Source organism: Callorhinus ursinus, unplaced genomic scaffold (assembly GCF_003265705.2).
Source record: "Callorhinus ursinus isolate GAN/ISIS: 27379988/994484 unplaced genomic scaffold, GSC_fseal_2.0 scaffold33, whole genome shotgun sequence".
In the NCBI taxonomy this organism is placed as follows: domain Eukaryota; kingdom Metazoa; phylum Chordata; class Mammalia; order Carnivora; family Otariidae; genus Callorhinus; species Callorhinus ursinus.
Genome location: NW_027397095.1, coordinates 7,824,695 through 7,848,212, shown reverse-complemented (window position 1 = coordinate 7,848,212; position 23,518 = coordinate 7,824,695). Strand labels below are relative to the sequence as shown.

Genomic DNA, 23,518 nt, shown 5'->3' with positions numbered 1-23,518 from the left:
GCAGCAATTGCTTTCCCAGTATTGTACATTCAGAAATAAATCTGAGTAATGTGGTGTATAAATGTGTTTTTTTTTAAATGTTCAAGTTCAAGTGATGAACTTTAAGTCTGTGCTAATTGTTTAAATGAGGGCACAGACATTTATGAAGACCCAAGCTCATTATAAGAAACACCACTGTAATAAAAGTATGTTCTTAATGGAATCCTCTCTCCATTTATATGATATGAGCATTTTGGTTAATCCTGGGGTTTATGAACCAACATATCCCTGTTGAAAATGCTAATGATCTAATGTAATTGGCATTACCTACATAACAAGTGAGTAGACATGCTTATCTCCAGTATGTGGTAAGTGATATCCAATGACCAGCCTTATGTTTACCTATGTAAGTATGATAAATCCCAGCCCCAGGTGCTGTCAGTCATTTGCTTTGAGCTAATGCTTTTTCTTAATAGATACTTAATTTAAAAAAATAAAAATACAAGATGGTAATTCTTGTCAAATAATAAGTATTCAGGGAATTCATAATTTTAGGAGCAATTCTCTGGTTAAAAGTTATTTCTATTATATAATAAAATTGGTTGGAATGTTTTTTATTTTGGTTCTGGCATCTACAAAGTTTTGTCTTTCAGATACCCCTGTTGTATTGCATCCTATTAATTTCTACTTCTTCTGGGAAGGGTCCATAAAAGCCTCATGGGTAAACTGAGAAAGATGGGTAAGAGGAAGAGGTTGGGAGTCTCCTTAGGAAGGGAAAATAGGCTGAATTAAGTCAAGCCATTAGATGTAGAAGTTTTAAGACTATTCCCTAACCTTTTGTATTTAATGAGTGAACACAAACTTTAAAAATAATTGAGAATGACGGTATTCTTCAGATGTTTTGTTGGTGGTGGTATTTTCCAGGTAAGACCAATAAAACAACATGAAAAATAAGCCATTAATACTTTTGCTGTGGTTGAGCCAATGATCTCCATTGCCTCCCTCAAAAGCATTCAAATTAAGTATATCTAAGGAAAAAAAATGTTCTTACTGTGCAAATGGCTCCTTTCTAACCATTCATTGCCCCAAACTCCTCTGAGAATTTCTAGAAACATCACTAAACATATCCTATCACATCTCCTAATAAAAGGAATAGTATTTTATTACTTATAATGTAAGAAAGATAAGGTCTTAGGACATTTCCTGGCAGTTTAAACCTAACATGTGCAAATCTGAATTCTGTTTCTATATCAGCATACTTATTCCATTCCTAAATAGGTCTCTTGGGCTAGAAACCTGGGACTCACCAGGGCTCCTTCTCCTTGACCTCTAATATTTAACTGGTCACTAAGTCCAGCCAGTTCTATCTCTTTGTTATCTCTTGAATCTGTGCACTCCAGTAACTTTCTTTTTAAATTTTTATTATTTAAGTGTAGTTGGCATACAATGTTATATTAGTTTTAGGTCACAACATAGTGATTCAACAATTCTATACATTATGCAATGCTCACCAAAATAAGTGTAGCTACCGTCTGTCACCATATAACATCATTACAATCTTATCAACTGTATTCTCTATGCTGTATCTTTCATCTCTATGACTTATTTATTTAATAAGTGGAACTTTGTTTTTTTTTTTAAAGATTTTATTTATTTATTCATGAGAGAGAGAGAGAGAGAGAAGCAGAGGGAGAAGCAGGCTCCCAAGGAGCAGGGAGCCTGATGCGGGACTCGATCCCAGGACCCTGGGATCATGACCTGAGCCGAAGGCAGACGCTTAACCATCTGAGCCACCCAGGCGCCCAATAAGTGGAACTTTGTACCTTTTAATTCCTTTCACCTATTTTGCCCATCCCACTACCCCTCTGGTAGCCATCTGTTTGTTCTCTCTAAGTCTGTTTCTGTTTTGTTTGTTTGTTCTTTTGTTTTGTTTAGATTACACATATAAGTAAAATCATATGGTACTTGTCTTTCTCTGACTTTTTTTTAAAGATTATTTTTATTTATTTATTTGAGAGAGAGAGAGAAAGAGATGGAGCACGAGTGGGGGGAGGGTCAGAGGGAGAGGATCTCAAGCAGACTCTGGGCTAAACACAGAGCCAGACTTGGGGCTCTATCTCATGACCCTGAGATCATGACCTGAGCCAAAGACAAGAGTTGGATGCTCAACTGACTGAGCCACCCAGGGGCCACTTATTTTTCTTAGTGTAATACCCCCTGGGTCCATCCATGTGGTTGCAAATGGCAAGATCTCATTCTTATAGCTGAGTAATATTCATCTATATCTATATCTATATATATCTATACCACATCTTTATCCATTCATCAGTTGATGGACACGTGGGCTCTTTCCAAAATTTGGCTATTGTAGATAATCTGCTATAAACATTGGGGTGTATGTATCTCTTCAAATCAGAATTTTTGTATCTCTTGGGTAAATACCGAGTAGTGCAATTGCTGGGTTGTAGGGTAGTTCTATTTTTAATTTTTGAAGGAAACTCCATACTGTTTTCCATGGTAGTTGCCATAATTTACATTCCCACCAATAGTGCACCAGTGTTCTTTCTCCACATCCTCACCAACACTTTTATTTTTTAATTTATTTTTTATCTTTTCATTTCTGTTAAAGGTCTTTTTCCAGTACCTTTCTTAAGGATCTTATTCTGTCTTGGACTGTGTTAGAATTAGCAGATAAATTACAGGATATTGAGTTAAATCTAAATTTCAGATAAGCAATAAATCATTTTTAGTATAAGTATGTCCCCAAATATTGCATGGGACATACTTATAATATGGAAAAATCTACTGTTCAAGTGAAATTCAATTCAACTTGTATCTTATATTTTCATTTGCTTAATTTGGCAACCCTTGACCAGTTGCAAAAAAAGTCTTTTTCTAGCCAATGTCCTTTCCTGTCCCCCTCCATCTCTAAGTCCTATGATTATCTTCCTAAAACATAAATTGGATTATAGCAATGTCTTACTGAAAAGAGAAACCTACTTTGACTCCTCATTCCCTGTAAATTACTTCTAAATTGCAAATTGACAATCTGGTTTTAACATATTTTGGTGCTATACCATCTATCACAGGTCCCCAGGCCTCATGTACCTTATACCACACTGGACTTCTCATTGTTGCTTGAACCCATGTAGAGTTTGTACATGTGATTTCCTTTATGTGAAATGCCCATTCCTGCTTCATTACCTAGAAAATTCTTATATAATTTAAGAGAAAATGCAATTATTAATTTTTGGCATATTAATTCCTTTAAATTCCAGTATTTTTTTTTAATTTCAAAGCTCCCAGTACCTGCTTCAATAGCTGTTTCTAATGCCACTTTGTCATGACAATTGCCACACTGTATGCAGTGATTTATTTACAGATTTGTCCCTGTCCCCACTTAACCTTGAGCTATCACAAACAAGTGAGGCCATGTTTTATTCATCTAAGCATCCCCAGTATGTAGCTGAATGACTGACATACTAGATATTCAATAAGTGCTTGACAAACCTACAGATACCTTCTATCTTTGAATTCTTTGATATCTGAAGTAGAAACCTACTTTATACTTTCCCTCCCCTAATACTCTTAAGTGGTGTGTGTGGGTCCTCTTTGAAATTCTGGTTTTATGTACCAAAAATCACCTCACATAACGTCTATTAAGGGCTTCAATTCCCAAGTGTGTTCATCATTAAATTTTGCATATGCAATTATAAGCAGAAATCCATTGAAATATCTAATTAAAAGCAGAGCCCTTTTCTGAAGGTTCTTTGCCAATGATTTGCCTCCATAGGCATCTATCTAAAATTGAGTTAAATGCTATTCATGTAATTCGGGGCGGGGGGAGTGGAAAAAATTAGAGGTCTAGGGAAATTGTAGCCAGGCTTTGGTACTGTTTCTGTAACTTCTTCAGAAGTGAGAATGTTTGGTTGGTCATTAAGATCTTATTTTCTCTCCTCAGATAATATTGAAGAAAGAAAACTAGGAGTTGGGGACACCTGGCTGGCTCAGTGATGGAACAGGCAACTCTTGATTTGAGGGTTGTGAGTTCAAGCCTCACATTGGGCATGGAACCTACTTAAACAATTAAAAACAAAAAACAAAAACCAACCAACCAAACAAAAAAACCCTAGGAGTTAGGAGTGGTAGTGACAAAGCATAGATGTTCCACCAGACCAGATCTCAGTGTTTTCCCCTAATTTCTGCTGAGACTACCAGCCTTAACCCAGATGAGGGTCATACCATGGAACAGCCTGAAAAAAAAAAATAGTAAAAGTCTAGTCACATTTGGAAGTTATAATGAAACTGCTTAAAAGTATAAAGTTGATCAAAAATAAAAAGTTGCACTAATGCTTTAGTGAAGCTTGATTACATTAAGTAACCATTTTTCCTCTCTTCTGCAAACCTCCCCTCCTCCCTTCTTATCCTTTTGTTTCAGAAAATCAGTATCACCCTAAAGACATGAGGAAGGAGGCTGGTAGCACTTACACAATTCCTATCAAAACTGGCTAGATCCTGTATTTCCATATAAAGCTCCCCAGCCCATTCCTTTGGGCTTGCAGTTTTTGAAGGCCATAGCCTTCCTTTGAAGGCAACCTCCTTTGCTAGGCAAAGCAATGAAACCATTGGTTCCTCTTTATCCCAAACTCTGTCTTTGCATTATATTTTGGCTCTGACACATGGAGGTCGGTTTTCTACAAGAGGGTACAAGATTAGACCTAGAAGTAAAATACAGAGCAAAGATTTCTGGTAAGGCTTCAGGAAAATGAAACAACCTATTTAGTTGTTAATGGCCATGGGAAAAACAAATGACCACATTTAGAGACTGAACTGCCCAGGAAGTTGTCAGTCTTCATAAAAAAATCTATACATTTAAGAATTTATATACATATCTATATTTTCTATTAATTAAAAATATCTTTATAACTTGATATTCTTATCACTAATAATGGGAAGATGAAAAGTGTCACTCCTTTGAATGTTTCAGGTAACCCATAACCTGCTTTCAAGTGCAAGCACAAGGAAAAGCCAACAGAAAATAATATACCATGAATTTTATCTCATAGCGTATTGAAAGAAGATTGCACTGATGTGGCTGTTATATTTCCCTTATACTTTTTGGTGACTATTAAGCCAGCTATATTCAGTGTCTCAGTTTACCAGCCTTTTTGCAGTGGGATCAGGCACAATAAATTATCAGTTCTTTTCTTCTGGTTGATTTGTAAACTATGAACACTACAAAGAATTTACACAATGGTTGACACCAGTCTAACATCTTTCAATACACACGGAGGTCAATTATATAAAGTCTAAAGAAATCCCCAAAGACAGATGTCAATAGCAAGGAGTACTATAGAATTTTTGTAAATAATTTTTTTAAAAGATTTTATTTATGTATTTGACAAAGAGATAGAGAGAGAGCACAAGTAGGCAGAGTGGCAGGCAGAGGGAGAGGGAGAAGTAGGCTCCCCACCGAGCAGGGAGCCTGACTCAGGGCTCGATCCCAGGATCCTGGCATCACTACCCAAGCCAAAGGTAGACGCTCAACTGACTGAGTCACCCAGGTGTCCCTATGTAATGAATTTTTAAAATTAATTTAATTTTATTATGTTATGTTAGTCACCATAAAATACATCATTAGTTTTTTTCTTTTATTATGTTATGTTAATCACCATATATTATATCATTAGTTTTTGATGTAGTGTTCCATGATTCATTGTTTGCATATAACATCCAGTGCTCCATGTAATACGTGCCCACCTTAATACCCATCACCAGGCTAATTCATCCCCTTACCTCCTGCCCCTCTAAAACTCTCAGTTTGTTTCTTGGAGTCCATGGTTTCTCATAGTTCGTCTCCCCTTCTGATTTCACCCCCTTCATTTTTCTCTTCCGTCTCCTAATGTCCTCCATGCTATTCCTTATGTACCACAAATAAGTGAAACCATATGATAATTCACTTTCTCTGCTTGACTTATTTCACTTAGCATAATCTTCTCCAGTCCCATCCATGTTGATGTAAAAGTTGAGTATTCATCCTTAATGATGGCTGAGTAATATTCCATTGTATGTATGGACCACATCTTCTTTACCCATTCATCTGTTGGAGGGCATCTCAGCTCTTTCCACAGTTTGGTTATTGTGGACATTGCTGCTATGAACATTGGGGTGCATTTGGCCCTTCTTTTCTCTACATCTGTGTCTTTGGGGTAAATACCCAGGAGTACAATGTCTGGGTCATAGGGTAGCTCTATTTTTAATGTCTTGAGGAACCTCCACATTGTTTTCCAAAGTGGCTGTACCAACTTCCATTCACACTAACAGTGTAAGAGGGTTCCCCTTTCTCCATAACCACTCCGACATTTGTTGTTGCTTGCCTTGTAAATTTTTGACATTCTAACTGGTGTAAGGTGGTATCTCAATGTGGTTTTGATTGGAATTTCCCTGATGGCTAATGATGATGAACATTTTTTCATGTGTCGGTTAGCCATTTGTATGTCTTCTTTGGAGAAGTGTCTGTTCATGTCTTCTGCCCATTTTCTGACTTGATTATTTGTTTTTTGGGTGTTGAAATTGAGAAGATCTTTATAGATCTTGGATATCAGCCCTTTGTCTGTAGTGTCATTTGCAAAAATCTTCTCCCATTCCATGGGTTGCCTCTTTGTTTTGTTGACTGTTTCCTTTTCTGTGCAGAAGTTTTTTATCTTGATGAAATCCCAAAAGTTCATTTTTGCTTTTGTTTCACTAGCCTTTGGAGATGTATCTTGAAAGAATGTGCTGTGGCCAATGTCAAAAAGGTAACTGCCTATGTTCTCCTCACGGATTTTGATGGATTCCTGTCTCACATTGAGGTCTTTCCTCCATTTTGAGATTGTCTTTGTGTAGGGTGTAAGAGAATGGTCCAGTTTCATTCTTCTGTATATGGCTGTCCAATTTTCCCATCACCATTTACTGAAGAGACTGTCTTTTTTCCATTGCATGTTTTTTCCTGCTTTGTCAAAGATTATTTGACCATAAAGTTGGGGGTCCATATCTGGGCTCTCTATTCTGTTCCATTGGTCTATATGTCTGTTTTTGTGCCAGTACCATGCTGTCTTGGTGATCACTGCTGTGTAATATAGCTAAAAATCAGGCAACATGATGGCCCCAGCTTTGTTTTTCTTCTTCAACATTTCCTTGGAGATTCGGGGTCTTTTCTGATTCCATACAAATTTTAGGATTGTTTGTTCCAGCACTTTGAAAAATGTCATTGGAATTTTGATCAGGATGGCACTGAAGGTGTAGATTGCTCTGGGTAGCATAAACAATTTAACAATGTTTATTCTTCCGATCCATGAGCATGGAATATTTTTCCATCTTTTTGTGTCTTCTTCAATTTCTTTCTTGAGTGTTCTGTAGTTCCTACAGTATAGATCCTTTACCACTTTGGTTAGGTTTATTCCAAGATATCTTATGGTTTTTGGTGCTATTGTAAATGGAATCATTTCTCTAATTTCTCTTTCTACAGTTGCGTTGTTAGTGTATAAGAAAGCAACTGATTTTTGTGTATTGATATTGTATCCTGCCACATTACTGAATTGTTGTATGAGTTCAAGTAATTTGGGGGTGGAGTCTTTTGGGTTTTCCACATAAAGTATCATGTCATCTGTGAAAAGAGAGGGTTTGACTTCTTCTTTGTAAATTTGAATACGTTTTATTTATTTTTGTTGTCTGATTACTGTTGCTAGGACTTCTAGTACTATGTTGAACAATAGTGGTGAGAATGGGCATCCTTTTCCTGTTCCTGATGTTAAGGGAAAACCTCTCAGCTTTTCCCCATTGAGGATGATATTCGCTGTGAGTTTTTCCTAGATGGATCTTATGAACTTCAGGAATGTTCCCTCTATACTTATACTCTGAAGAGTTTTAATCAGGAAAGGATGTTGTATTTTGTCAAATGTTTTTTCTGCATCGAGAGGACCATACAGTTCTCCCTTCTCTTATTAATGTGTTCTATCGGATTGATTGATTTGCGAATGTTGAACCACCCTTGCATCCTGGCGTTAAATCCCACTTGGTCGTGGTGGATGATCTGTTTAATGTATTGTTAGATCCTACTAGCTAGGATTTTCTTGAGAATTTTGGAATCCATATTCTTCAGGGATATCGGTCTGAAATTCTACTTTTTGAGGGGGGTCTTTGCCTGGTTTGGGGATTAAGGTAATGCTGGCCTCATAGAATGAGTCTGGAAGTTTTCCTTCTGTTTCTATTTTTTTGAAAATAGAAACAGCTTCAGTAGAATAGGTATTATTTCTTCTTTGAATGTTTGGTAGAATTCCCCAGGGAATCCATCAGGCCCTGGACTCTTGTTTTTTGGGACGTTTTGGATCACTGCTTCAATCTTGTTACTGGTTATTGGCGTCAATTTCTTCCTGTTTCAGTCTTGGCAGTTTATAGGTTTCCAGGAAGGCATCCATTTCGTCCAGGTTGCTTAACTTATTGGCATATAGTAGTTGATAATAATTTCTAAAATAATTGTTTCTATTTCCTTGGTGTTAGTCGTGATCTCTCCCCTTTCATTCACAACTTTATTAATTTGTGTCCTTTCTCTTTTCTTTTGGATAAGCCTGGCCAGTGGTTTATCGATCTTATTAATTCTTTCAAAGAACCAGCTTCTAGTTTCGTTGATCTGATTCAATGTGTTTCTGGTTTCTAATTCATCGATCTCTGCTCTAATCTTATTTATTTCTCTTCTAATGCATGGCTTAGGCATCATTTGTTGCTTTTTCTCCAGTTCTTTAAGGTGTAAAGTTAGTTGGTGAGTTCAGGATTTTTCTATTTTTTTGAGTGAGACTTGGATGGCTATGTATTTCCCCCTTAGGACTGCCTTTGCAGTATCCCACAGGTTTTGGACCAATGTGTTTTCATTCTCATTGATTTCCATGAATTGTTTAAGTTCTTCTCTGATTTCCTGGTTGACCCAAACATTCTTGAGCAGAGTGGTCTTTAGCTTCCAAGTGTTTGAATTTCTGCCAAATTTTTTCTTGTGATTGAGTTCCAGTTTTAAAGCACTGTGGTCTGAGAATATGCAGGGAATAATCTCAGTCTTTTGTTATTGGTTGAGACCTGATTTGTGACCCACCATGTGGTCTATTCTGGAGAAAGTTCCGTGTGCACTTGAGAAGAATGAGTATTCTGTTGTTTTAGGGTGGAATGTTCTGTATATATATATATGAGGTCCATCTGCTCCAGTCTGTCATTCAAAGCTCTTGTTTCTTTGTTGATTTTCTGCTTAGCTGATCTGTCTATTGCTGAGAGTGGAGTACTGTGGTCTCCTACAATAATGTATTATTATCAATATTACTATTTTGGTTAATAGTTGGCTTATGTAGATGGCTGCTCCCATATTGGGAACATAGATATTTAAAATTGTTAGATCTTCTTGTTGAATAAACCTTTTCAGAATGATATATTATCTTTCTGTGTATCCAACTTCAGTCTTTAGCTTAAAATCTAATTTGTGTGATATAAGAATTGCTACCCCAGCTTTCTTTTGAGGTCTGTTGCCATGGAAGATGGATATCCATCTCTTCACTTTCAGTCTGGATGTATCTTTAGGCTCAAAATGCGTCTCTTGTAGGCAGCATATGGATGCGTCCTTTCTTTTTATCCATTCTGCAATCCTGTGCCATTTTGGGAGCATTTAGGCCGTTCACATTGCGGGTGAATCTTGAAAGATATGAATTTATTGTCATCATGTTGCCTGTGAAGTCCTTGTTTTTATAGATTGTCACTGTGAATTTCTTTTCTATATCACTCTTGGGGTCTTTCTCCTTTTATAGAACCCCCCTTAATATTTCTTTTTTTTTTTCAAAAAAGAGTCACCATTCAAAATTTATTTGGTATTTTATTTGGTATGACACTTAGTTGGTTGCATTGTCTTTTTACATTATATGGCCATGTACACTATATTCTGACATACATGGTACACAAAGTAAGATCCTTTAGGACAGTTATGCACAATACATGCAATATTGAATTTATACATTGGATCCCAGGATGTGACTGACTGGAAAAGATTGACTAGGCATGTCAGGTGTTGGGAGAAGGAACCCGAAGTGACAGAAAACCCAGTAAACACACATCTGGTGTGCAGAGCCACTGCAGCTCTGGCAGTGGAGCCTCTGAGATGGTGGGGCTAACTTACGTTAACCAATTTAGGGCTACAAAGACAGGTATCATCCAGTATCAGTATACAGCTACAGGGTTTGGTGAACCATTCCTATTTGGAACTTTAGGAAACTGATGCTTTTTCTTAGGCTATTTTAATATTACTTGAGGAACAGATCAGATAATAAGGACAATATACACAACCTCCAACTAAAATCCTGCTATAGTCTAGATAGTGAAGTGGTACATTAGAAAACTTTAAAACTGCAGCTCCTTTTGGATCCCCAAAGTGTATCTGCACTCTTCTTCAAACGGGCCTCCTCCTCAGGAGTCAGAGTCACCTTCACAACATCTGAAATTCCATCCTGTCCCAAGATGCAAGGGACACTAAGGAAGACATCATCTTTAATTCCATAGAGACCCTTTATCATGGAGGAAATTGGATGCACCCGCCTAAGATTCTTCATTATACTTTCGGCCAGATCTACCACAGACAGTCCAATGGCCCAGGAAGTGTAGCCTTTCAGTTTGATCACCTCATAGGCACTGTCAACCACCTGTTTGTGAACCTCTTTCCACTGTTCCTTATCTGCATCAGTGCCTAAGTCAGGGTGCAGATTCTTCAGAGAGACACCAGCAACGTTCACTCCACTCCATACAGGCACACTGGAGTCTCCATGCTCCCCAAGGACCCCACCCGTGACAGCTTAATGGGTGAACTCCCAGTCTTTCCCCCATTAGGTAACAGAACCAGGCTAAATCCAGATTGCCACATAGCGCCACTTCCAATAACACGGTTTTTGGGAAAGCCCTTATTTTCCAAGCCACATAGGTCAAGATATCCACTGGATTGGAAATGACAAGCAACTTGCAGTTTGGGCTATATTTTATGATATTAGGAATGATGAATTTAAAGATGCTCACGTTACGCTGGACCAAATTAAGATGGCTTTCTCCCTCTTGCTGACGTGCCCCAGCTGTGATAATAACCAGCTTGGAGTTTGCAGTCACACTATAATCTTTGCCAGAGACAATTTTTGGTGTTCTAAGGAAAAGGCTGCCGTGCTGGAGATCCATTATCTCTCCCTTCAGTTTGTCTTTCATGACATCAACAAGAGCAAGTTCATCTGCCACGTCCTTCACTAAGATACTGATGGCACAAGCCATGCCAACAGCACCAACCCCAACAACTGTAATCTTATTCTGGGGGGTATGTTCTTCCTTAAGAAGATTCTGAATCAGCTGATCTTTGAGAGTTGCCATTTTGGACTTAGAACCAAAAGGAATCGGGAGTGCACATTGGGCGCGCGGGCATCAGTGGCGCGCGAGGTTAGATCTGGACTCTGTGGCAGCGGCTCCGACACCCCCCCTTAATATTTCTTGCAGGGCCGGTTTAGTAGTCGCATATTCTTTCAGTTTCTGCCAGTCTTGGAAGCTCTGCATTTCTCCATCCATTCTAAATGACAGCCTTGCCAGATAAAGTATTCTTGGCTGCATGTTCTTCTCATTTAGTACCCTGAATATATCTTGCCAGCCCTTTCTGCCTTGCCAGGTCTCTGTGGATAGGTCTGACATTATTCTGATGTTCCTCCCTCTGTTTGTAAGGAATCTCTTCCCCTTAACTTCCCTTAAGATGGTTTCCTTGGTTCTAAGATTTGTGAGTTTTACTATTAGAAGCCGGGGCATTGGCCTGTTTTCCTTGATCTTGGGAGGGGTCCTCCCTGCCTCTAGGACATGGATGTTTGTTTCATTCCCCAGATTAGGCACATTTTCAGCTATGATTTGCTCAAATATATCTTCTCGTCCTCTCTCTCTCTCTCCACCCCCTCAGGGATCCCAATAATTCTGACATTGGAACTTTTCATGGTGTCACTTATTTCTCTCATTCTGTTTTCATGGATTTTGAGTTATTTTTCCGTGGCTTCCTCTTTATCTTTCTTTTCTATCAATTGGTCTTCTAGATCATGAATTTGTTCTTCTGCCTCGGTTACCCTAGCTGTTAGAGTATTTAGATTAGATTGGTTCTCATTGATAGCATTTTTAAGTTCTGCCAGTTCAGCTTTCATTTCTGCCCTTAGAGACTCTATATTGCCATTAATCGATTTCTCCCTTCTAGCTATTGTCTTCACAACTGGTAGCCTGAATTCCATCTTTGACATGTTGGTTACATCTGTATCCATTTGCAAACTGTGGCAGAAGTCACAGTCTCTGTGTCTTTCTTGTTTTGGGTGTTCCTCCTCCTATTCATTCTGTTGAGGGTGGTTGAGGGAATGTACAAAGTCCAAATTATTGACCACATCCTAAGCAAGATGCACTTGTTTTATAGGGACCTTCGGGTTTTTGGCCTCTCCTTCTCTCAGCCTGTCTTCTGTTGGAGGGGCCTGCTCTGGTGGTACTTGGGCAACCTTGTTTGGGCAGATTTGCCCTGCCCACTGTGGCCAGGGATGGGCTCAGTGAAAACCGATTTTTGGGGGAGTTTGTTCTCTGATATCTTTCTCTGGTGGCTTTTGGCATCTCTTCTGAGAATCAGAGCAGAAGATATCATTTCCAACCCTCTGCCTCAGAATAGAGAGATTGCAGTCTGTTCTTCAATGAGCTCTCCAGGCCACACTATCACCATTTCTGCCTTTGCTGCTATAATCTGCTGTGCCCTGCATTGTACACCCATCAGCAGCACTCTCAGTCCTCACTTCCAGGTGGGGGCACTTCTCTGCCCTTTGTGCTTCTAAAACCACCAGCCACCCCCACGTGCAGCCCCGCTGCTCCAAGTTTCAGTCCAGGAGGCTGCCCTAAAGTCTTTCTGGTGCGAGTCTGTGCCCGGTCCCCAGCATGGAGGCTTTTGTGCTCTGGTGTTATTTCACCTTCCCAGCGTCAGCACTTATGGCAGCTCCCTCCCTCTTCCATTTATCTTCTGATATGTGCCTGAAGAATCACGGCTCCCTGCTTCATACCTCGAAACCAACCACCTGCGATATTCTGTTTGTAGAGATCCAGATATATCTTTTTACATCTCAGGGTGATTTCATGGATGTTCAGAGTGGTCTGGTAGATATCCAGCTCAATCCTGGGGACTGGTTGGAATAGGGTCCCCTACTCTTCTGCCATCTTTTTTCCCCTATGTAAAGAATTTTTTAAAATATTTTATTTGTTTATTTTGGAGAGAGAGAGACAGCACAAGGAAGAGGGGCAGAGAGAGAGAAAGAATCTCAAGCACACACCATGTTGTACATGGAACATGATGTGGGGTTTGATCCTGGACCCTGAGGTCATGACCTGAGTGGAATCCAAGAGTTGGACACTTAATGAACTGTACCACTCAGGTATCCCTGTGTAGAGAATTTTGAAATAAGCAGTAAAATAAAAGATAGAGAAAATATACATGAGACCCAGGGTCTCTGTTAAATGATCTGAAGCATTTAAGGTGTCCCTAAAATCTGAAAATACAGATTAATAATATTATTATTATTTAATGATTTTTTTATTTATTTGACAGAGAGAGACACAGCAAGAGAGGGAACACAGCAGGGGGAGTGGGAAAGGGAGAAGTATGCTTCACATGGAGTAGGAAGCCCCATGTGGGGTTTGATCCCAGGACCCTGGGATCATGACCTGATCCAAAGGCAAATGCTTAACAATTGAGCCACCCAGGTGCTCCAATATTATTTTATTTCTTAAACCTATTGTATCTACTTGATACTTCTGAGATATACTAATAACACAGGATTTTATGGGGAAATCAGAGAGACTATGCGAGTCAGTATATCATGAATATGTGTTCTGAGATGAATGGAAATGCATTAATACACAATGTCCATTGTGGTTTTGCATAACACATTGTCTTAAGCATTCCTAATGAGGGATATCACATTAAATATACCATTTAATATCATTTAACTAATCATATAAGATAAAAAAACTATGTATTTCATTTGTTTCTGGACTTTATAGTGACTCCGTATACTTGAGTATAAAATGTGCTTATTACAAAAAAATATGAGGCACCTGGGTGGCTCAGATGGTTGAGCGTCTGCCTTCGGCTTGGGTCGTGATCCCAGGGTCCTGGGATTGAGTCCCGCATCAGGCTCCCTGCTCCTTGGGAGCCTGCTTCTCCCTCTGCTTCTCTCTCTCTCTCTCCTTCTCTCTCTCCTTCTGTCTCTCATGAATAAATAAATAAAATCTTTAAAAGAAAAAAATATGAGTACATGAAGTAAAAGGCATTTTGTAAGAATACCAATTTTTTTCAACTGTAGTTTCAATAAACTGTATACTTTTTCTTAGAATTTGTTTATGTAAGAAGGTTTGCAACACACTTTTTGGAATGTTTTAAGCTTTTAGAAGTTGTTATGTTTCTTTTCAATTCATTTTATTTTTCCTACTACTCAAAAAGTTTAAAAAAATAGAACAGAAAACACTGAAATCTGTTAAAGAGATATATTTTATCATGATACATGCTGACATTGTAATAAATTGTTTGCCTGACCAATGTTCTCCTCTCTGTCTCTCTGTCTCTACACACACACACACACACACACACACACACACACACACACACACGGAGTTTTTCCCAAAATCTCATTATCTACCTCCCAGTTGTACACGTTAATTAAATTTTCATGAATGAAAACAATAAGAATGCTTTTCATGCAGTACACGTACAATACATGGGACCCCTGCTTTAGTTGAATTTGACTTATTAGTGGAGAGGGGAAATATCACTAACAATAAAAAATGGACTTCAATGATGTCATTCCATCTTGAACTACGCCCAACAAATTGCCTATGTCTGTTGAGTGGTAAGAGGATACTGATAACCTCCAGAGCATCTGTCTTTACTTTGACACAATATGATACATGCCTTCGTATGAACTGGGTGAAATATATGAACTCATGTGTGGTAAACCTTTTAATCTCACTGGTAGGACATTCATAATCAAAATGCATACATTGAGTCTTAAGAACTTCGGTGACTACAAAGAATCTTAAGTCATAACCCTTGCCTTTTAGGAGTTTCTACTCTTTTATTAAATACAGAATGCCAAATTCAGTTTCATCTGGAACAAGTTGCTACTATTTTACAATCCTAAGATCCATGTTAAATTCCTCTTAACATATGCAATGTGCTTCAATGATATATTTTTGAAGAAACTGAATGGTATGTGAATACCTTCAGCTTTTATTATTCAATCACAAAGGGAATTCCAACATGAATAAAAACATCACTGATCTGAAAGTTTGAACTAGTGGTAACTAAGTGGAATTGCTGCTTATTAATTTTTCCTAATTCCATATAACACTAAATCAACCTTACAATGGCCAACATACTTGGTCTTTATTGATTGACATTTGTGTTGCTATTTCATTTTGAATGTACACAGAAACATAGTCTTCAGAGATATGTGTCCTGATCTTTTGAATACTTTTGAAACATAATTAAACCTAAATCTATGCCAGATTATTTTCTAATCAAAGATAGAAAGAGCTGATACATGTTTAAATACGATGGAATAAAATATATTTCTATGGGCGCCTGGGTGGCTCAGTTGGTTAAGCGACTGCCTTCAGCTCAGGTCATGATCCTGGAGTCCTGGGATCGAGTCCCACATCGGGCTCCCTGCTCGGCAGGGAGTCCGCTTCTCCCTCTGACCCTCTTTCCTCTCGTGCTTTCTATTTCTCATTCTTCTCTCTCAAATAAATAAATAAAATCTTTAAAATATATATATATATTTCTATGGAAAAATACTGAAATAATGTCTTTGTCCAAGCTCTGAACAAGTGTCTGCCTTGGACAGAGTCCATATGAAAATTACATAAAAAATTGATACCTGTAAACAGCTAAATCCTGTATCATCAACAAGTGCACACTATAACAATTAAATATAGAAGTAATAGCAGCTTCTGATGTGGTTTCTAAGTTCTAGTTACAAAGTTATCCAAAGAGTAATTGAATCAGTTTTCAGTGAATGCTTTGCATTTTTACTAAGACATAGAAGGGATAACTATGCTGTTTCATGAAAAAAATATTGTTTATGCATTATTAAGGACTTCTCAATCAGTAATTTATCATAATAAAACCTTAAATGCTGTATTTTTTTCTAATTTTATCTGATATAGTCTGTGTTTGAATCAATCAGGGGGAAAAATTCCAACTTCCAATTCCCTGACTCATTTTTCACTTTCTAATGGCAGGTATAGTTATAATATAGAATGCCACAATTCATTGTTGGTACAGTTTAGAACAAAATAAAAATAAGAATAAAGGATTAAGAAGCTCTGTTATGGACATTGTAATTCTCCAAATCAAAACAAAGTCTGTAAACAAATAGCAGTAGGGAAATGATATTAACAAGCAGATGTATGATGAGACTCAACCTCCAGTTCTTAAATTATAGCTGTTTCCAGATTAAAGCAATGCTTCTGATGGAGCAGTGTGCTTTATATCCTCTGGCAACATCCTTTTTTTTATTGCACTAGAAACCAATGTTGAATTTCCTGAATAATTACATAAATAAACCATGTACTTTACTTATTTGTGTGCCCATATTTAATGATATATTGTGCATGTAACTTTCAGAAATATGATTTATGACAGTTTATATTACCACAGAGGGGTGTTTACTTGAAATATGTACTTGAAAAATATCATATAAAATGATGTTGTTTGATATATATTCAGAAATGATCTGATTTTTCAAGAAAATGCAAACTAAAAAACCTAGCTCCAATTAAATCATTCTGAGAGTGTTCTTAATTGAATTCTCAACTTTAAATGATGTAACAGACTAATGAACATAAACATATAAATTATATTTATTTTATTCTGTTACAATACTAAGGATCAAAACAGTGCTGTGGGTTGACTGGTGCTATATTCAAAAGGGTGTAAAGCAAATCCATAACCCTAAAGTCTAAAAATTTTAGCACATATGAAGGAAATTTTTAAGCAAATTTTGAAGGGCAAAAACCATATATTTAACTTTATGCTTATTCTTTTATAATTTATTTTTTTTTGATCTTAACTTAAAAATAAAGGGTTTCTTAAAAATAAAAAGAAAATCACATCATCATGACTTTTTCCTAATTATACATATGACAACTTCAAAAATAAACTTTTCTAGACCATCAGGGACTAATTTAGAAAGGCACTACCTCATGGTTCTAAACATGTTTTAACTTACTCCTTAGCATATTGCATAGAGAATAAATTCAGTGTGATATGGAAGTATCTTGAATTCTATGCCTTCAACTAAATGATTGAAACACTGAAACATCTAGGTATTGGATGGTTTAAGCTAAGTTATTTAGTAACCCTCCCCCACTGAACTTTAAATTAGCACCTTATTTTTTGCTCCTTGATGTTCCCCATTTTGTTGCCAACAACCTTATTAAATATTTAGTATCTTTCTTCAACTTTTTAAAACGTCTTTGACTTAATTAAAATTTGGCTTTCTACTGACACCGCCACTCTTTTGCCTACATATTCCAAAGAAGACTGTCTTCTTCTAGGACAAAGAGGAAGAATTAATGTTTTCCTTATTTCCACTGATAATTCCAGACCATATATTTGGACACTTCAAGCTCTTGAAATGTGATTCCTGTTCTCTTATTCTCCTGAACATTCTCACCTAAATTAGGGAGCTAATGGTATTTAATGGATGCATCCTTGTCCATAGCCTCTTGATCTCTTTTTAGTACTTGGCATTGTTAACTCCTCTCTACTTGAACTATTTTCATCACTTGGTTTCCATGATAGTGCACTCATGTTTTCTTTGCCCTTCTTTGATTTCTTCTTTGTGTCAATCATGGATTCCTCCATGCTTCTTCCCCCTAAAAATATTTTGATCTCCAACATTCTGCGCACCTTTTTTTTCTTAATGAGTTGACTGACTCCTAGCACTATCACATTGATTAATCATAAATGTATTTTATATTTCAAACTGCCTGCTAAACCTTCCATCTGGATATTCCAGAGAACTTCAAGCTCAACCCACTTCAACATAACCTAAGGTATCTAAGTCTTGTTTTGAATTTTACTTCTGATACACATTTCTCAGTTGGTAACTTCTCCATCCTCCAAATAAATCTGGTTCAATATTAGGAACCCAATAAATCCTTTTTTGAATGTACCACAAAGATGGACAATAAGAAAAGCATGAAGGAAAACAAACATATCTCCTGTCATTAATAACAATAAAAATAACAATAATAATAATAAGAATACATATTACTCTTACAGTTCATTCTGTCTGTCATCAGAGCTCTTACCAGTTTTCTTAAAATTATCTGTTTAGGCATCTTTCCTCACATCTTATTCTCTGCCCTTCAAGGCCATAACTGAACCTTATTTTTTTTCTTTTTAAGTAAGCTCTACCTTCAATGTGGGGGCTTGAACTCATAACTCTGAAATCAGTAGTCCCATGCTCTATGGACCGAGCCAGCCAGGTGCCCCACCTTATTTCTTTTTGTAATCCAACTATCAGGTTCTCAGCTTTCTCCTCTATTAAATGCAAGTTAAGTTTACTTCTCCAGCATACCCACAGATTCCTGAGGGGGGGAAACAATATAAGTGATAGAAAGTCATTTTGAAAACTATAATGTATTTCACATAAATAAAACATATTAGATTCATTTATCAACATATATTTTATGAGTACCTACTGTGTACACATTAGTAGGCCAGAGAGATAAAGTAGCATGACAGTTAAGAGTACAGCCACTGGGGGCATCTGGCTGGCTCAGTTGGTAGAGCAGGAGACTCTTGATCTCTGGGTGGGGGTCCTGAGTTCCAGCCCCGTGTTGCCTGTAGAGTTTACTAAAAGAAAAAAAAAAGTACAGCTTCTATAGCAAGAGTGCCTCAGTTTAAATTCTGTTTCTTTCACTCAGTATCTGTATTACATTGAGCAAGTTATTTAGCCTCTCTTTTTTTCAGCTTTCACTTTGCAGAATGGGCCTGGTGACAGTGATTATCTTATAGGATCATTATGAGGATATAATAAATAAGTCAATATGTGTATAACTAATTGTTATTATTACTTGAGGTTTTTGTATTACTGTCTTAAAAATCATTCTGACCTGAATGAGCCTGCCAAACCTAAAGCTCTTTACCATTCTTCAGTCCAGTCGTGACCTATGTTCAAAGAAAGAGATTAATTTTAAGTGCAATATCTCTAGTGATGCAAAAGTACAAATCTGCTTTAGTTGAGGAAAGGATATGTTGAATGTGTCCTGATTAGAAGACACCAGCAATTGTCAATGCCCAATGAATTACTATTTTGTACTAACTAAACTGAATATAAGAATAGAGGAAAAAAATAAATTGTTAATTCATTAATTTATATTTAGAACATTATAAAATCCAGTTTTAAAGACCTGACAGGCAATTTCTCTTTCCTTTAGGTGACTTTGCTTATCTCTGCTCTGATCCATTAGGTGCTGATTTTGCTGTTTGCCTCTCCAAGAAAACTTTATTTACCTTATCTCCAAGTTTTTGAATGGTATCACATTATAGTCCTGGAATATATAAACAACACCTAATTAGACTCGTTATCAAAAGCATGGGTTAATCCAGTAAATGAGGTAGAAGTCATATTAATAACAGTTATGGGGTGCCTGGGTGGCTCAGTCATTAAGCATCTGCCTTCGCCTCAGGTCATGATCCCAGAGTCCTGGGATCGAGCCCCGCGCCGGGCTCTCTGCTCCACGGGAAGCCTCCTTCTCCCTCTCCCACTCCCCCTGCTTGTGTTCCCTCTCTTGCTGTTTCTCTCTCTGTCAAATAAATAAAATCTTTTAAAAAATAGTTATGCAGTTGAAGGCAGCTTTAATCCCATCTTTCATGAAGATTTTAATAGTTTATACTTATTTTCCTAATTCTTTTTCCTCTTGCTTCTATTCAAGTCTAAGGTCATGAGAACATTGGAAGGTTAAACTATGATGGGATCAGAGAAGGAATTGAGACTGTTGTAATTGCTTTCTTTTCAAGTTTTGCATCATGTTTACTGTGTTTACAAAAAATTAAAAAATGAATATTCAGATCAAAAGATTTTTTTTAATGATCTGATTACTTTGAGATCATTTTATTTATTTTTTTAAAAAGTAATCCCCATGTCTAACATGGGGCTTGAACTCATGACCCTGAGATCAAGAGTCACATGCTCTACTTACTAACCAGGTACCTGGCTCAGAACATTTTAATCTGGATTCCATCACCTATCATCAAATGATTCCTATCAGCAAAACACAAGAAAAAAATACAGAATTCAAAACATTACACTTGTTCTCAGGTTGCTTATAACAGTTTCTTTTATGGTGAAACAAAAATAATTTCCTATTTTTTAAAAAAAACTTTCTTAATATTTAGTTTTGAACATACCAAGAAGGCCCCCACAACACTTTAGTACCAGACACAACTGGTTTTAATTACTAACCTTACTTACTGTAAATTAGAATTGCAATAATCTGCAAATGCTAATTTAAACCTGAACTTGCTTCTAAGCAAGCTGCACGTAATAATGAACAAGCAGAAGATTATCCTCAGAAGGGCAATATACTGTACCACAAATCACAAGTTGCATTTCCTCCTCTTTTTTTAGTGCAAAATGTGATTCCAGAAAGATGTTATTAAGCTATAACACCTTAGTCATTTTCAAGCTCTCGGCACTTAAAGTGCTGAATTTTAGATTACTTTTTTATATTCTGCCTGTACCTGTTTTCCTTCCTGTATGTAAAGTTATTAAAGCTGTCTGCTCCAACTTCTTCTCTACTTAGGAAGATATGACAAAATATGAAAGAGACTACCTTTAATCTGAAAAGGCTAAATTCAACACAGAAATGAAACAGTAGAGTACATAAAGACAGTAAGAGTACTTTTCTGAAGGTAGTTTATGTTCATTGAGTGGTCACTAAAAAAGCATTAAACTGGAAGTATGTGACAACATAATAGTCCTGAGGATCAATTTATTCTCTAGATAGTTGATACTGTTTTTTTTAATTATGCTATGTAATTGAAATGCTACTTGCTATCTAACGATTTGCTTTACATGGGGGGGCGGGGGGGTGAAGACATTTGTTCTGTAAACTGCATTAAGAAAAAAAAACACATATTAAGGGATGAGTGGCAATTAGGTTCAGCAAGAAATTTTCCAAAAAGTACCTTCAAGATCTTTCTCAAAACCAAAAGAGAATGTTGTGGTATTATTTTTTTTTCTATTGTAAGACTTTAAAATAGAAATGGGTAGGGCTTTAACTGAATTTTTAAATTTTTCTATTTGCTTGACATTTTGATAGGGATGTGGATTTTCAATGACTTGTGTTTTGTTGCTTTTATAATTCTCAGGATTTATATCTATATGTTGGGTCTTATAACTTCTGAGAGTTCTAGAGCTGTAAACATATGAAGTCATGTGGATCTGAGATCCTAAGTTCTCACCCTGCATTGAGGCTTTCATTATGCAATTGTTTCTCTCAAGTTCAGGCTTCCATTAATCTCTTCCCCATTCCTCTCTAACTCACACTCTGCCTATTTATCCAAACTAGAAAACGAGAATCATCTTTGACTCTAAAATTCCTTTTCTCTATATCTAGTCGGTTACCATGTCCTGTAAAAATACTCTCTATTTTTTTTTTTCCTTTGCCACTGTGGAAGTGTTGGTTCTTATTATTTTCTACTTGGATTATTACGAATCCTTCTCACTGGTATTCCTGGCACTCCATGTTCCTTTTCCAGTTATTACTGCAATCACCAGAGTGCTCTTTCAAGAATATGGATTGCATAATCTTATTCTATAGCCAGAGTAAACAAATCAGAACTTTGCAAGCCAAATCTGACATAAAATCTTTTAATGGCTGTCTATAAGCTACAAGATAAAGTATAATATTCTTAGCATAACATACAAAATACTTTGGTTAAGCCCTTATCTACATTTATAGATAATAACCATCCAGGGTCCTAAATATCCCTATATCCTAACATCCCAACCATATTAAACTTCTATTTATGGTACACACATCCATACACCCTCCCACACACATGCACACACCCACGTGCATGCACATACACATACCAAATGATCTTTCATATCTCCTTGCTGTTTCTAATTGCTTGGAAAAAAACATCGATATTGTTCAAGACTTGGCTAAAAAGTCATCTTCTCTGGGAAGACTTTTCTTGACTAACTTATGCACAATTAGTTGTCCTTTGCTTTCCTTTAAGTGTAACCCCATAGTGCTTTGGTAATATTTATGGCATTATATTTTTATTATTTTTTATCTTCTGTCCCAACTTTCCCCCAGCTGTGAACTTCGGAGATGGGAATTATACTTTCTTCACTCTGTAGTCTCAGGACTTAGCATAGGTCTGGCTAAATGCTGGAACATACTAGGAAGCTAATATTTTCCAGCTAAATAATGAAGGAAAGAAGGAATAACAAACAAACCAAGAAAGAAAATTTTAAAAAAGTGTAAATCTATCCAAATCCAGTACAACACTCAATGTAATCACAAATCATACACGGAATCAGAAAATATCCAAAATTTTTCCTTGTCACTAAAGAGGTAAACTGCACAAGGTAAACTGCAAATTAATTTGTCTCTTAATATGGCAAAAAAGGTTCTTGTCCTTATCACCCACCATATTTTGGTGTTCCCACCAGTGTTCCCACCATATTTCACAAATAAGATTATGGTGATAATGATTATAACAGTAAGTAACATTTACTGAGAGCTTTCATTGTGCCAGGCACTGTTTAATGTACATTGCTCATATTTTCTCATTTAATTCTCATAACAACTCTATCGGACAGCTAGTATTATTATTTTTCTTTTTTTATCATGTTATGTTAATCACCATACATTACATCATTAGTTTTTGATGTAGTGTTCCATGATTCATTGTTTGTGTATAACACCCAGTGCTCCATTCAGTACATGCCCTCTTTAATACCCATCACCAGGCTAACCCATCCTCCCACCCCTCTCCCCTCTAGAACCCTCAGTTTGTTTCTCAGAGTCCATAGTTTCTCATGGTTCATCTTCCCCTCTGATTTACCCCCTTCATTTTTCCCTTCCTGCTATCTTCTTCTTTTTCTTCTTTTTTTTTAACATATAATGTATTATTTGTTTCAGAGGTACAGGTCTGTGATTCAATAGTCTTACATAATTCACAGTGCTCACCATAGCACATACCCTCCCCAATGTCTATCACCCAGCCACCCCACCCCTCCCACCCCCCCACCACTCCAGCAACCCTCAGTTTGTTTCCTGAGATTAAGAATTCCTCATCTCAGTGAGATCATATAATACATGTCTTTCTCTGATTGACTTATTTCACTCCCCATAATACCCTCCAGTTCCACCCACTTCGTTGCAAATGGCAAGATTTCATTCCTTTTGATGGCTG

General features: G+C 37.0%; 1 pseudogene; it reads right to left on the bottom strand.

Moving 5' to 3' along the window:
• Positions 1-10,305: 10,305 nt before the first annotated feature.
• LOC112809374 (L-lactate dehydrogenase A chain-like) lies at positions 10,306-11,418 on the bottom strand (annotated as a pseudogene).
• Between the last annotated feature and the right edge of the window lie 12,100 nt (positions 11,419-23,518).